The 14,627-nt window shown below is 37.0% G+C and overlaps 1 protein-coding gene and 1 long non-coding RNA gene across 4 annotated transcripts in view; one reads left to right on the forward strand and one right to left on the reverse strand.

Annotated features, from left to right (window-relative positions):
* LOC129757933 (uncharacterized) overlaps positions 1 to 14,627 on the reverse strand; it is a 209,106-nt gene that overhangs the window by 56,964 nt on the left and 137,515 nt on the right. The gene's annotated exons all lie outside the window — the stretch shown is intronic.
* LOC129757937 (uncharacterized) lies at positions 1,903 to 3,119 on the forward strand. Its single transcript, XR_008739856.1, has 4 exons — positions 1,903 to 2,237; positions 2,295 to 2,492; positions 2,572 to 2,668; positions 2,729 to 3,119. It is a non-coding gene; the product is annotated as an uncharacterized LOC129757937 (long non-coding RNA).

Genomic DNA, 14,627 nt, shown 5'->3' on the forward strand with positions numbered 1-14,627 from the left:
CAAATCCATTAGGGTGACTTCAACGCAAAGATTGGCTCCGACAATCAGGACCTTGAGCGCGCCATGGCCTAGGACAGATGAGCCAAAACGGAGAGCTGTTTGACGAACAACACGGCAACAACAACATGGTGATCGGTGGATCGCTCTTCCCCAATCGACCAACACATAAAGTCACTTGGGTATCCCGAGATGGCCGAACAGAAAATCAAATTGACTACATCTGCATCCGCCGAAAATGGAGAAGGAGCCTTCTAGATGTCCGCTACAGACGAAGCGCAGGCATAGCATCTGACCATCACCTCGTCCTTGGCGAAATACGACTAGAGTGTCCGTCCCGGGATTTCCCGAGCGGGAATTCCCGGGAATTTGACAAATTCGGGAAATCCCGATTCCCGGGAATCGTATTTTCATTCCCGAGAATTCCCGACATGTATAAAATTATTTCTCTGAAAAAGCCTGAAAGCCTTCGAAATCATTCTTATTTTCCTTTTTGAATAAAAGTTTACATTTTGCAGCTATTTGGTGCATTTTTTTTTATTCAAATAGATTAGTTTAAAAAGATTATATGTATTTCCACGCCGTATTCATTGTACGAAAAATACATAAAAAATCGCGCAACAGGTACATGGTTTGTGTTTTCTCAAATGTAAAATTCATGCACTTGTTTCCCTTTGACTTTGAAAGCCAGATGAACTTCAAAACCTCAAAATTAAGAATACATAGTTTTTTTTCATATGAAGTGCAAATAAGCAAAGCAAACGAAAAAGGTTGAAATAATCAAACAAATAAATACATAATTTTTTTTATCAACCCCTAATTGCATGGATGAATTCTTCATTGGACTTATTCAGGTTATTTTATAGTTCGTTTAATTTATCATTCACAATTCATCACAGTTCGATTTATTTGATAAAAATAAGTTGAAAAAATATTATGAAGTGTACATTTTGAACAAATTATAGGCTTTTATGCATGAAAGGTTTGATAAGCTTTGTATATTTGAATCGAAGTGCGTATATTTTACATGTTTTTTAATATTTCCCGGGATCCCGGGAATTCCCGGGAAACGGGCCACCAGATTTCCCGATTCCCGGGAACGAGAAAATGGTCGGGAAATGGACACTCTAAATACGACTGAGAGTTGCGCGTGTCCAACTGCGCGAGGAGGAAGTCGGGTGTCGATACGACGTCCGCCGGTTGGAGAAACCAGAGGTGAAAAGGGCATACGTTGTACAGCTACTTTCGAAAAAGCATTTGACCGACTGAACCACGAAAACATCTGGGCTGCTCTAAGACGACGAGGAGTCCCAGCGGAACTTGTCCATCTCATCGAAGCACAGTACGAGGCATTTTCGTGCAAAGTCTTGTACGACGGTGTCTTGTACGAACCTATTCCGGAATCCTTCAACAGTGGAACAACTGAACGCCCTTGACCTGGCGACGATATTGTTTTGCACGCCCAAAGACAACAAGACATGCAGATCAAACTCGACGACCTCACCGAAAACTCCAAGGCAGCAGGTCTCAAAATCAATGTCGGAAAGACCAAGTCGATGTAAATCAACACAGGACATCGTTCCAATTTTGTGGTAGCTGGACAACAGGTTCAGAAAGTGGAGTTCTTCCAGTATCTTGCACAGAAAAAAATAATGACTATTACGTGTCATTGAAAATGGTTGCATTTAACATAATAGAACATGTAACAAAAAAAACACGTCATATTCAATTGATTCGTTTAAATGCAAATGCAAAAACCTTTAATATTACAGCAAATGACCTGTAACAAAAAGGAGCATGACATTTGCTGTAGTTTTACAGGTCGGCAAAAAATTACGTGTCGTGGAATTACGTGCTGTCAACTAATTTCAGTGTGCTTGGCATCCCATGGTGTTGAAAATAGAAAGAAAAAAACGGAACGCGCATTATTTGTTTTGTTTTGATTCTGAGTTTTACGTCAGAACAAGCCACTCCGTAGATTCGGTAAACGACTTCTGGCGTTCGGTGAAGTGCTGAACTGTTGTTTCAGGTAGAAACAAAATTATTCGAACGACAAAAACCCGCGGCAGCATCTGCACAACCCGTGTGCAAATATACACCAATAGATCGGAGAAGATTGTGCGTAGCTACGAGTTCTATCAATTTCCGACCGGGTGTTTCGTTGCGGCATTCGGTTCTGTACCAGAAGCACCAGTGATCGATTGAATGAAATTATGTCCGAAAGGAATGCGTTGATAGAGGTAAGATTTTTTTTCCAAACCCTTTTTCCCCAGAAATCAACTTTTCCTTATTATTAGGCTTACATCAGAAGCAGCAGAAACAGTCGGATCTGTCCGATTTTCTTTCATCGATATCGATGTGGAGGAGGCTTTTGGATTACCGACCAAGTGGCAACGATGAATTTCTACAAGTACGAGAAACATTATCTTCCAAATCGTCGGAATTTGTGTGACAGCGTTTAGCGAAATTGCTTACCGGTGGAAGATTGCGCTAATGTAGGTTTCATGCTTCAAAGTTGCCGGGTAAGTTTAACAGCTGACTGTAATTAATTGAATATATTTGAATGTATTTCAGGTATTTGCTAGTGAGGAAGCCACCTCCTAATTGAGCAAACCTTCTAGTGCTTAGTAGTGATGCGTCGTTTTATTTGAAGTGGCCAGATTTTGAGTAGGTAATGGTTAACGAAATCATCAATTTGTAAATAGGTTATAATTCTATTTTTTTCTTCTAGATCGTGTGGAGGATAATATATACATGTAGCTGTATCAAGACCTTTTTTTCATTTCCGAAACTTCAAGCTATGTGTAGAGCGTTCCGGTGGAAGCGCCTTCCTCCTTGGTTTTCTTCCCGTGTGAAATTCGATTTAAAATGTGCCTGATACAGATCGGATGGGCCGGAATTGCCAGATCTACAGAAAAACATTCAAACGGAAAACAATATTGCTAGGTATCGATAACCTCCGGGAAAAGTTGTTTCAGCCATTAGATTTTCATCGCCGTTTTCAACATTAGATTGTAAGAAACTTTAGTTGAAATTGTTAATTTAAAAACTTATGTGTAACAGACAAATCAAATTACTCATCATTTCAAATGCCATAAAAATGTTACGATGCATGCTAATTAAATAAATGCTTTTATGAAAGTTTCAAATAATGATAAATTTAATTTTTAAAGTTCGAAAAACCCGCTAAATATATCAAACTAAGAAGTACAGGACATAAGCTTTTAAAGCACTGTAATTTCCAAATAGCCTGTAAAAAATGTTGTTCACGTAAAAATAATTGACACGTGATTTTTTTGTGACCTGTAATATTACGGTAAATGTCCTGCTCCTTTTTGTTACAGGATATTTGCCGTAATTTTACGGCAAATAATTTTTTCTGTGTGGTAGCCAGATTACGCCTGATGGTGGTACCAAGAAATACATCGAAACCCGGATCAGAAAGGCCAGATTTGAGTTTGCGAGTCTCCGAAACACCCGGAACTTACTCCAGATCTCTCTACGAACGAAAATCCGTATCTTCAACTCAAACGTCATATCCGTATTGCTGTACGGGTACGAAACTTGGTGCATTTTTTGTGAATCGTTGCCTGCGGAACATCATCCGCGCTTGGTGGTCTGGCAACTGGATCTCAAACGTGGAACTTCATCGCCGGTGTTATCAAAAGGCGCTAGAAATCGAGATTCGGGAACGTAAGTGGAGATGGATTGGGCACACGCTGCTATGAGATGAAAACGAGATTTGCAGAAAGGCGCTTGACTGGAATCCAGATGGGCATCGATGAAGAGGCAGGCCCAAAAGCTCGTGGCGGAGAAGCCTAGCCGCCGAAGTACGAACTGTTGGCGAAATTCTTGAAGACGATGGATCCGGATCGTCAACAATGTAGGTCTTTTACCAAGTCCATGTTCATCGGAAGATCGGCGCGAGAACATTAAATAAGCAAAGTAAGTAGTAAAACAAGCAAAACACATAGTGATACTATTCTTGTTTCGGTCACTGTATTAACATGAAATAGTTAATTTTCGGATTTTTTTTAATGAAAGCGCTTTATGGGTGAAGCATTGAAATGAATATCATAGTAACTGTTAATAGGAATCTTCGGGACACGAAACTCTTCGAGAGGAATGTCGTAGCTGCAATTCCAAATTTTAAACTTTGGAATTCACGGATGGAGAACACATCACTTCGGTCTAAAACTAGTTCAAAGACTGACTCGACCAACCGTCATCCAACTCCCACCAAATAGGTAGAGATAGGGGTTGCGAATATGAGGTGATATGACCGCTATGGGGTCTCGTGTTGCACATTATCCACCATTTACCAGCCAAATGACAATACTATGCATAATCAAGACAATATCGCAAAAACAGTGAACAAACAATATGGATGACTCCTTTTGCCAACCCCTGACCCAAAATTTGAAACCTGAATGCAATACAGCATCACTCAAAACTCCTATATGAAAATTTTCATCTCAATCCAACTTTTTATTTTAATTTCAGGGTACTGTCACCCCATTGTTTTTCGTCTGGGTACTGCCACCCAACATTTTTTGTTTATTTAGGGTTCTGTCACCCTATCATTTTATTCATGCCTGAGTACTGCCACCCAGCATTTTCCATGTTCATTCTTGGGTCCTGCCACCCATTATTTTTTTATTTTTTTTTTTTGCTCAGGTACTGCCACCCAGCAATTTTTATTTCTTATCTCTGGGTACTGCCACCCAATCACAATATGAAGCCACAAAATAACATAAAATTATCTTCACTGCCATCGTTCTCAAATTCATCGTTCTCAAATTCACTTTATACTCACCCTTTTGTTTTGAAGTTTCCATCCTTATTTAGGATACGTTGTTCCAGGGAGCGTAAACCACGCCATTGTCGTAGCTGCAATTCCAAATTTTAATCTTTGGAATTCACGGATGGAGAACACATCACTTCGGTCTAAAACTAGTTCAAAGACTGACTCGACCAACCGTCATCCAACTCCCACCAAATTTCTCATGCACGCTTTATTGATGTAGTAGTGATACATTGTGCTGTTTCTTCAAGCTTACTACTACAAACAATATACATTCCGCCAATCATAAATTGAATCAAACGCGCTATTGCAGTAGTATTTCTTTGCCACAGTTCATTGCTACATATTCAACCGTTGTCCAAGTATGCGTCGTTCAAAGCATTACCAACAAGGAATGTTAAGTCTGTTCATGATTCCATTCTCTAGCATCTATCTACCACACTTTAGTGATCTTTCTATACGATTAACAAAATATTACCATATATAATCTATTATATAAAATTCTCTTGTAACGGTGTTTGTAGTACTACTCCTCCGAAATTACCGAAACGATTCGAATGAAATTATTTTTAGAATATTCTGTTGGCATGCGAATCGGTTTATATCGAATAAAAATAGCAAAAAGTCGCATAAATTGTCCGTAATCATTGAATTTGTAATAAATTGTATCAAATTAAAGTCATGGCCTTCAATTTTTTCGAGATTTTCTTTCTTTTGAGCGCCGGGCGGGCGGTTTGTTTTTCATCTCCAAGGCCGAGGCGTCGCCAGCAAACATCGAGAAAGGATGGTTACCAAGGCGTAGCATACTGATTAGTTGAAATATTTGGGCGCGCATTTTTAAACCAAGCATAATTTCGATGCATGTGGTGGCGATATGAAGCCTAGATGTGTTTTTTTTCTACTCGGTGCCTACATCATTTGTACAGCACATAGTAAGGCATGACACCTAGATTGATATTTTTCCGATCAAATCAAAACCATTTAAACGATTTAAAAAAATGAAACTATTTTAAGTTGAGAAGAAATTGTTGTCTGAAAAATATGAATTTAGTACTGATGCATATAAAATAATGGTATGACTCTCTGCGGACATTTAAAAAAATTAAAGTGGGAAAATTTACATACAATTTTATAATCCAATACCCCTAGAATCATTTTTTGAACATGTACAAATGTGCTCAACTGAAGATATATGAAGTGCTTTTAAATTTACAGAACAACAACAAAATCTGTTGAAGATGAACAGACACTTGAACTGAACAAGCGCCTGTCCTTCAAAAAGGATTATACACGATTGAAGTTTATTTTAAGGTCTAATGCAATGATTTTTTTTTTATTTTTTGCAAGCTTTAGTGAAAGTTATCAATAAAATAAGAAGAATTTTCAGTTAAAACATACATTAGAGGCTTTAATTTAGAACAAGTGCAAACGTTCAACATTTACAAAAAAGTATACATTATTTCTTCATCTATAAATGGTTGAGCCCAAATAAAAAATCGGACTAAAAAACTCAACTTTTTGTCAAATCATTCACCGAAAAACTGTTTACAGATTCACTGTTTGTTAACACAGAATTCAAGTACGTACTTAACATAAACGTTTGTTTTTGTTTACTATATTTTGGCTACAAAGACGAGACTTTGGATCCGCTTTATTTGTGATTGATATTCCAGAAACATTATTTTTTTGATAGCAGAAGCAGAATTTTTTTTGATAAGTTTATATTATGACCTGAAAGTGCCGAAAATAACATTAACTCCTGTCATTTCACACGGTGAAACAAGTGGCAACGCGCCTTTTAGCTATTACACATATACCTTTGAGGAATTTTTTTCTCCAAAAAGGTCAGAAAGGGTATCCCGAGTGTTGAATCCAAAGCGGATATTCAAAATTTTTAAATGTCTTTGTAAATGAAGGTCTTATGATAAAACAGTATTCAGTGCAATTGAAGTACCAAGCATTATTTCATTCTGGAGAAAAACTGCAGATATATCAATGAAAGTTGATAAAAAAGACAAACAGGAACAAATATTTAATTCATTTTTAAGTCTTTACACTGACGCATCTGAAAAAGAATAAAGTGTTTCAACTTGCATCAATAAATGGGACAAATGTATACTTAGATATTTCTTTTTGAAGGAATATGAAAGTTGAACTGTGATGATAGCCGAAAGACACTTTAATGTTTTCAAAGATCTCGAGGTATATTTACCTACATGAAAACTTCCAGAGAAAACGAATGAACTCATGAAATCATCGTAGCCTTTACAGGTTAGCTCTTTTCAGTCTTTTTAATTTTTAAAAACTTGCATTTCAATCAAATGTTATTGAATCTTGAAAATATCACATAATCTTTAATAAAAAAGCAGATCACCTCCAACATTGTTCAGGAAATTTTTAAATCAGAGCACCCCAATGCTTCAGTAAAAATCTTTAAAAACAATGGTTTAAATTGGCAGATATGTCCATTGGGATAAAAATCCAAATAAAAATGCTGTAATTCGGTTGAAGTAAAAAATCTAAACACATTTTTCCCCAATTCAAAACTGATCGTTTTCTTGATAAATTGGGTAAATGTTCAAAGAATTTTTTTTGCTTAAACAAATAGTAAAACGGCGAACTTTTTTTGGACATGGTTTTGATGAACATATGGATATTAATTTACACTGCTGCTTGAAAATGGTCAGTAAAGAATCATCTCTAACGTTTTTTTTTATTTCTGCAGTTTTAAAAAGTATACCATCCAAAGTTACTCGGGAGCTGAAAGTGCTGCGAAAGGTAGAATATTGGGCAAATACTCCAAAAATGGTCCCGATATTTAAAATTCTGTTTCCATGAAGAATCATATGCATTAATTTCAATTATTGAGAACCTTTTGAGTTCGATTTCAACCTTAAAGTGATCGAGCAATGCGGAGTAAATCAACTAAATGGTATTTAATATATGAAACATAGATATTATCAACATATAGTTATTAATGGAGCAAGTAACAAAGAGTGGATTTTTTTAAGCATGAGTCTTGCCAAGTTTGATGGTTACGTTGAGTGCTGAAAAAATCAATTTTGCAACGGGAAGCTGATACCCGATACCATTCGGGAATATTCAAAGCATACGAATCAAAGAAAAGTAAATGAAAAGTATTCATGTATAAGATGCACGTAAGATTGACTGAAGGTAATGTTTTGATAATTTATGTAAAGACCCGTAGAATTGAGTTGAAATTCTTAGGTTTGATTCCGATAGAATTAAGCGGGATAATTCGAGTAAACGGAAAAGAAGGATATGTAAAAAAAACTAGGACATGTCCACGAAAGCGAGACGATTAACAATCAAAATTTGATGCTTTTTAAAGTCAAACAGCGAAAAAAATGAAAAATGGACGTCAAGTTTAACATGGTAAAACGAAGTTTACCGGGTCTGCTAGTAAACTATACAAACCATAAACGATATAATATAACTTTTTTTAGCTACAACATGATGTTTATAAAATTCCAATCTAAACTGGATGCTTATACAATCTACAATGAACACTACTTCACGATTTCCGGTTATCTGGAATCGTGTATCACCGAACCGGATTTTTTTAAGCGTCGGCTGTGTTTTTGCAAACGCCGACTGTATATGCCACTTTTTTATTTTTATTTTTTTTTCTTAATTAAAACTGCCTTCATGTTTGAAACAAAATTCGTCAATGATTTCCAATTTTTGCAATTGTTGTCATAAGATGATTACGATATTACTAAGCATAGGAACTGCATTATTATCAATTATTTGCCGATTAAGTTTATCTCAATAAGCGACTTTGAATGACATGTATGAATAGATTGTTTAAATTCCACTATACGATTTTCTCACAATTACTGTACAACCTTGAATGGAAATAATATGTCATCATAGATCGCAAGCATGAAAGATTGCGTAATTGTACAGTAGGATATAATATTGAGCTTTACACAATTCTACTGCAATTCAAAACAACTTTATTGATCTTTCTATACGATTAACAAAATGTTATCGTATTTAATGAACTATACAAACCATAAACGATAAAACATAACTTGGTTTAGCTACAACATGATGTTCGTACAATTCCAATTTAAACTGGATGCATATACAATCGAAAATGAACACTGCTTTACGATTTCTGGTTATCTGGGAAATGGCTAAAAACCCTATGAAATGGTTAAGTTTAAACAAAAAAGAACATAGGAACAGTGGGAAGACCTTGGAATTGCTTAATGGTAAAATTTCATTTGTTTTTGAGGCCAAAAATATTTAGAAATCTTTATAATTTTTGCCCCTAAATGTATGCAGCGACCATTGTCCATGGTTTGAGTATATTTGTTTTTGAAAAAAAAGTTCAAAAATTCAGTTGAGTCCAAACAAAAAAATACTGTTATTGAAGTTTTAAGCCTGCTGTGCTAATTGGCATCAAACAATAATTTTGAAGGTGTTGAGATACGTTAAAACCATAGTGATCAAAGTTACCCCAAAACATGAAATCTGGTTTTGTAACAAACATTAAGGGGGGGGGGGGGGGGGGGTAGGGTCTAACGGGTAAAAAAAAACACCATTTTCACGATTTTTTTCTAGAGCTATCGTTCAAACAAATGTATTCAAATTTTTTGCATTATACAAAGAATTGTTAAAAGAACATTTAGTAATTTTTTCGCAGAAAAATATTGAAAAATGAGCCGGTGACGGAGCATTTTCGAGGATGCCTTTTAGAAAACAGGATTTGCGGTGGACACTGTATCTCAGCACAGAACCATCTGAAGTCAAAAAATCAGAGCAAAATATTTTTAATAGATGTTTTTCTGGACCCCAACGTTTTTATTTAACTTAAAATTTTTTTTATGAAATTTTTGTGGCTGTTTGAAGTAAAAACTACGATTTTTCACGAAAAAATCCGCCATTTTTTATCTGTAAAATCTCCCCAAAGTAAAAAAAATGAAAAAGAAAAACGTTGGGGTCTGGTATTTTATATGTAGAAAATATGTTCCAAATTTGAAAAGAATCGGATAAGTAGTTTTCAAATGACGATGTCCACGGACTTTAAAAAAGTGCTTTCGAGAAAAACGCGTTTGAAGTTTCTGCTCTTGCTTTCTTGCAGTATTAGATAGGAGGAGATAAAGGCCTATAATTTCTACAGTTTTTCTTCAATTGACTTGAAAATTTGACACAACATTCTTGAAATGTTTTACAATAAGAAAATAAAAAAATAAAAAAATCGATTTTTGAAAGTGTTAGACCCTACCCCCTCCCCCTTAAGTTATTGTCACTAATGTCGTTTGAACATTATGCTATCAATGATCATGCTTTATACTCCTTACCTCAGAAAGTATTGAAACAAAAATTAGTGTTACAAATAAGCAACCACTTCCAAAATATTCGAAAATTAATTAAAAAGGTGATCAAAGCTTACAGTATACGGTAATCGAAAGATTCCCTTTAATTCAACCAACGTACCGTGGATGAATTAAAGAGAAACTTTCGATTGCTTGGATTCAATGTTCATCATATTTTCATCAATATGTAAAAAATCTTCGAAAGCTGCTGTGAAACATTTAAGAATGACTAAGATTAGCCTTGTGAATAAAATAATTATCAAAACTTCATTAACACTTATTTTGTCTTTACAAATAATCGCCATTTTCCTGTATTTTGATCCTTAAATTCAATTCCCTTCAAGTAAAAAAAAACTATTTATTAATTTCATAGTTTTTGTCAAGCAACCCTGAGAGGTATATTATTCATATAATACATTATCAAGACATGCGAAAAATCGTTACGAACAAATCGATACATCAATATTCGCTAGGCGAGCATCCCTTAGCTGCCATCCGTTAGCAACAGGTGTCGATACTAACTATTCGCGGCGTTTTACGATAATGGTTTATCCCAAGCGCATTAAAACGGCACATTTATCTTTATTTGCTCCACAGTATCAACAATGTATCCACCAAACGACAGCAGCGCCGACGTTGTTTCTTATTGGTAACTGATTAATTATTATCGATGAAAAACTTCAGTGGTTAACTTCATATGTGAATGGCGAGCATAACTTTATCTTCTAAAGTTACTGGTGAAAAATCGCTTCGCCACGTTTTTCCCACCGCTCCGATCAACAGTCAGTCAATGCGTGTTTTCCCCTTCGGATGATTAATAAATGATTTGACGTTGACGACGAGCGCTCAAAGTTGGTTCAACCACGTGAGTCCACTCGGCTCTGTAGTGTGTAGATTTTGTGTGAAAAAAGGAAGTAAAGATATGCAAATGTGATGCTCCCCGGCGGCAAAAAAGTCCTGCTGTCAGCAACGTGATTCTTGAGTTTGAGCTGGGAAAAGGGTGCCGAACCGTGTTGGCGGTTTACCCGTTTACCTTCTACGTCCGCTGGTTGGGCAGAAAATAGATTTGAAATTGATAATTCGCAAACAAACGGTCTCTCGAAGTACGTACTCTTCAAAGTTTTGACCATAATCGAAACTCCGTGCACAACTGAGCAATTCATGACGCCAACTTCTGGAATTTCCAAACCAGTTCATTCCATTCGTTGATCCGCCTCGTAACAAACCGTTAGTTGCGCTGTATAATTTCGAATGACTCGCTAACGCCCACGTGGCCCAAAGTGCCCATTGTTTTGTGGAGCTCAAACATGATAAAAAAATGCTCTAGCCTAGTTGGATCCCACAAACTATCCAAAAATGATTGACTTTGTTTCCAATAATGGACTCCCTTCTCCAAGAAAATAGGTTACCGTGAGACGTCATCTGTTATCGTGGGAAGGTGCGGCAGCCTGTCAGCCAACGAGTTCGCAAAAAATGAGCACGTTCCCCGGTCGAGTGTTCTTCAAGCTGCCAGGAGTAGCTTGTTCTGTACACCAACTTATATGGTAGAAGGTACCTATACAAAATGTGTGAATATCAGGTTCATTATCGTTGTTTGGTTTAGCACGGGTTCGCCAGCTGAACTTGCAGTTTCACATGTTGTGCTGGGTGATCCACCATGCCGTCCAACAGCATGTCGAGTGAAAAATGATAAGCTTTGCAGAAGCCGGTTGTCTAGACAGACATCCCCCGACTCAGCGAAATCATCGATAGACTTGAGTGGGTGGGGGTGATTGGAAACGAAATTGCCGACCTGTGGATCGAATTAATTAATTCATGTACATATCAGCCGCGGCGTTCGTTTGCGAATCGCTGAAACACGCGCGTACTCGTGAAGAGCAGCGCTGCTTTGATCGTGAGAGCAATTTCGTTATTTATTGGTTTGTGCAACACTTCAGACTTTCCCATCGGATATCAATCTAAATTTTCCAAAATTAACAGTTGGTACTCTAGGAAACAACACAAAAAAACGTGATATGCGTAATTTTACATTTTAGTATCAGAACGCTTTAAAAGTATGAAAATAGTAGATATTAAATTTTCGAGGTAACAATCTTACATTTCACGTCTGTTTGAACTCGAGATAATGCGCGCAGAAATCTAAATAACTACTTATAGCATTTTACTGTATCAAAGGCCCTCAATTCGGAATTCGCTTTTGAAATAAGAAGTCAGAAGTCAATCGAATGCCATAAATTTGTTTCAGGAAATTTCCATCAGAAAACACTTGGTTACACAATTCAGAAACTCCTAAGAGAAAAAATCCACCAAACCAATTTGAAGATATTTTTAACAAAACCTAACCAAAAATCGACGGTAACGTTGCTGCCCGAAACATGAGAAGAACGCCCAAAAAGCCGTAATAAACTTATATTAATCGTTGGATGGGGGTAAATTAATTGTCTATTCCAAAAATAATGGTGCTCATTAATAAGAAAGAGGGCGATGACAGACACAACGAAGTGAATCAAAATCTTTACAGCGAGCGAAGATTTAAAGTCGTAGCGTTTTTAGTTTCTTTGCCTCCTCCCAGAAGTTTAAAAAAAAACTGGGAGAATCTTCAATAAAATTTAAAGAAAATAATAAATTGGTCGAGATTCCTTGTGATTTAACCTCAGTCATCTAGATATGGATCTTAGTTACAGATTTCGAAAGAATTTAAAGATTTTTTTTAAATTTTCTTTTCCACAGTTGCATCAATAATCGCCATAAAATTTCGCTAAAGCTAAGAATTAACTTTTTTTTAAATTTCACTGGGAAAAAGTAAGTTACAGCTGTTTGCATAACTGCTTAGGCCTAACGTGTGTTTTACTTTTAGTTTTAGAGCCTAGACCCAGGAAAAATGGGAACGCAAGATCTTTCACCAAGATTTCACGATTACTACAAACGTTACTACACCATTGAATTACATGAAATCAAAATCTTTTTTTGTCATACAAACCTTTTTTGGGTTTCTGTTTTTTTTTAGCTAGATATCAAAATGTAGAGGCATCTTGCCTTTTCGACATAATGACCAACATGAAGGATAAAAAGCATTGTGGAGAGTGCCAATTAGCGATCAATGACCTCGAGCCCCTAGGTTGCGGATTCTGTGGGAATTTCTTTCACATCAGCCAGCAATGTTGTAGATTCAACATTCGGCTCAACAGGGAGCTGTTTACACAGGGTAAGTTTATGTTTATCTGTACCCCTGTCGTACGGAGTTAAACGGTCGAAGTATTCACTGCTAAAGGGTGATACGGTCAAAATTTGGTCAATATCAACTTGACGTATTTCTTTCTATTTTGCATTTCAAAAACCTGAACATCCCTCATTCATCACCGGTTTTGCATCTGAGCTTCGGAGCTCCGAACAGGTCTGCACAGTAGTGACTCCAAATTGCGATGATAAACAAAATACGACGGCCAAAGCGCGATCCCGGAGGCTGTACACGACGATGCTGACGAAGTTTGACTGCGTGGTAATGGACGACGAAACCTACGCCAAAGCCGACTACAAGCAGCTTCCGGGACAGGAGTTTAATACGGCAAAAGGAAGGGGAAAAGAAGCAAATATTTTCAAGCACATGAAACTGTCAAAGTTCGCGAAGAAATATCTGGTTTGGCAAGCCATCTGTACCTGTGGCTTGAAAAGCAGCATTTTCATAGCTTCCGGGACTGTCAATCAAGAAATTTACGTGAAAGAGTGTTTGAATAAACGTCTGCTGCCTTTGCTGAAGAAATACGGTTGTTCCGTACTGTTTTAGCCGAATTTGGCATCTTGCCATTACGGTAAAAAGGCCATGGAGTGGTACGCCGCCAACAACGTGCAGGTGGTTCACAAGGACAAGAACCCTCCCAACACGCCAGAGCTCCGCCCAATTGAGAAATACTGGGCTATTGTCAAGCGGAACCTAAAGAAGACCAAAAAAACTGCTAAGGACGAGCAGCAGTTCAAGGCAAACTGGCTTTCTGCGGCGAAGAAGGTGGACAAGGTGGCTGTACAAAATCTGACGGCAGGGGTTAAGTGTAAGGCCCGGCAATTCGGATTTGGAAAAGCGGAAGCCTAACTTAATATTTTTCCTGAATTTTATACTAATTAAACTTGAAAAAGAAATTTAATTTGATTTTTTAAATAAACGATTTCACCGATTTACACGCGTTTTCCCTTGACCAAATTTTGACCGTATCACCCTTTATGTAGACGACTTGATCGACCGCACCTCTCCAAAAACCGATTACCCCGATATTGTTTTCGACAAGCTAACGCATCAGCTCGACATTTTGCCTAAAAAAGTCGATGATATGGCTTCGAAGCAGTACCCACCAATGGCTGCTTCTTTGTTTCCACCACTGAAAGGGATTCTACAATCATATCCGTCACCAAATATCAAGCGTCGCCGTTTTGGCTGTATCTAGCAAATTACCGATGAAGATGTCAACAAAATAGTTTCTCGTTGC

This window comes from Uranotaenia lowii, chromosome 3, assembly GCF_029784155.1.
Source record: "Uranotaenia lowii strain MFRU-FL chromosome 3, ASM2978415v1, whole genome shotgun sequence".
NCBI classification, from domain to species: domain Eukaryota; kingdom Metazoa; phylum Arthropoda; class Insecta; order Diptera; family Culicidae; genus Uranotaenia; species Uranotaenia lowii.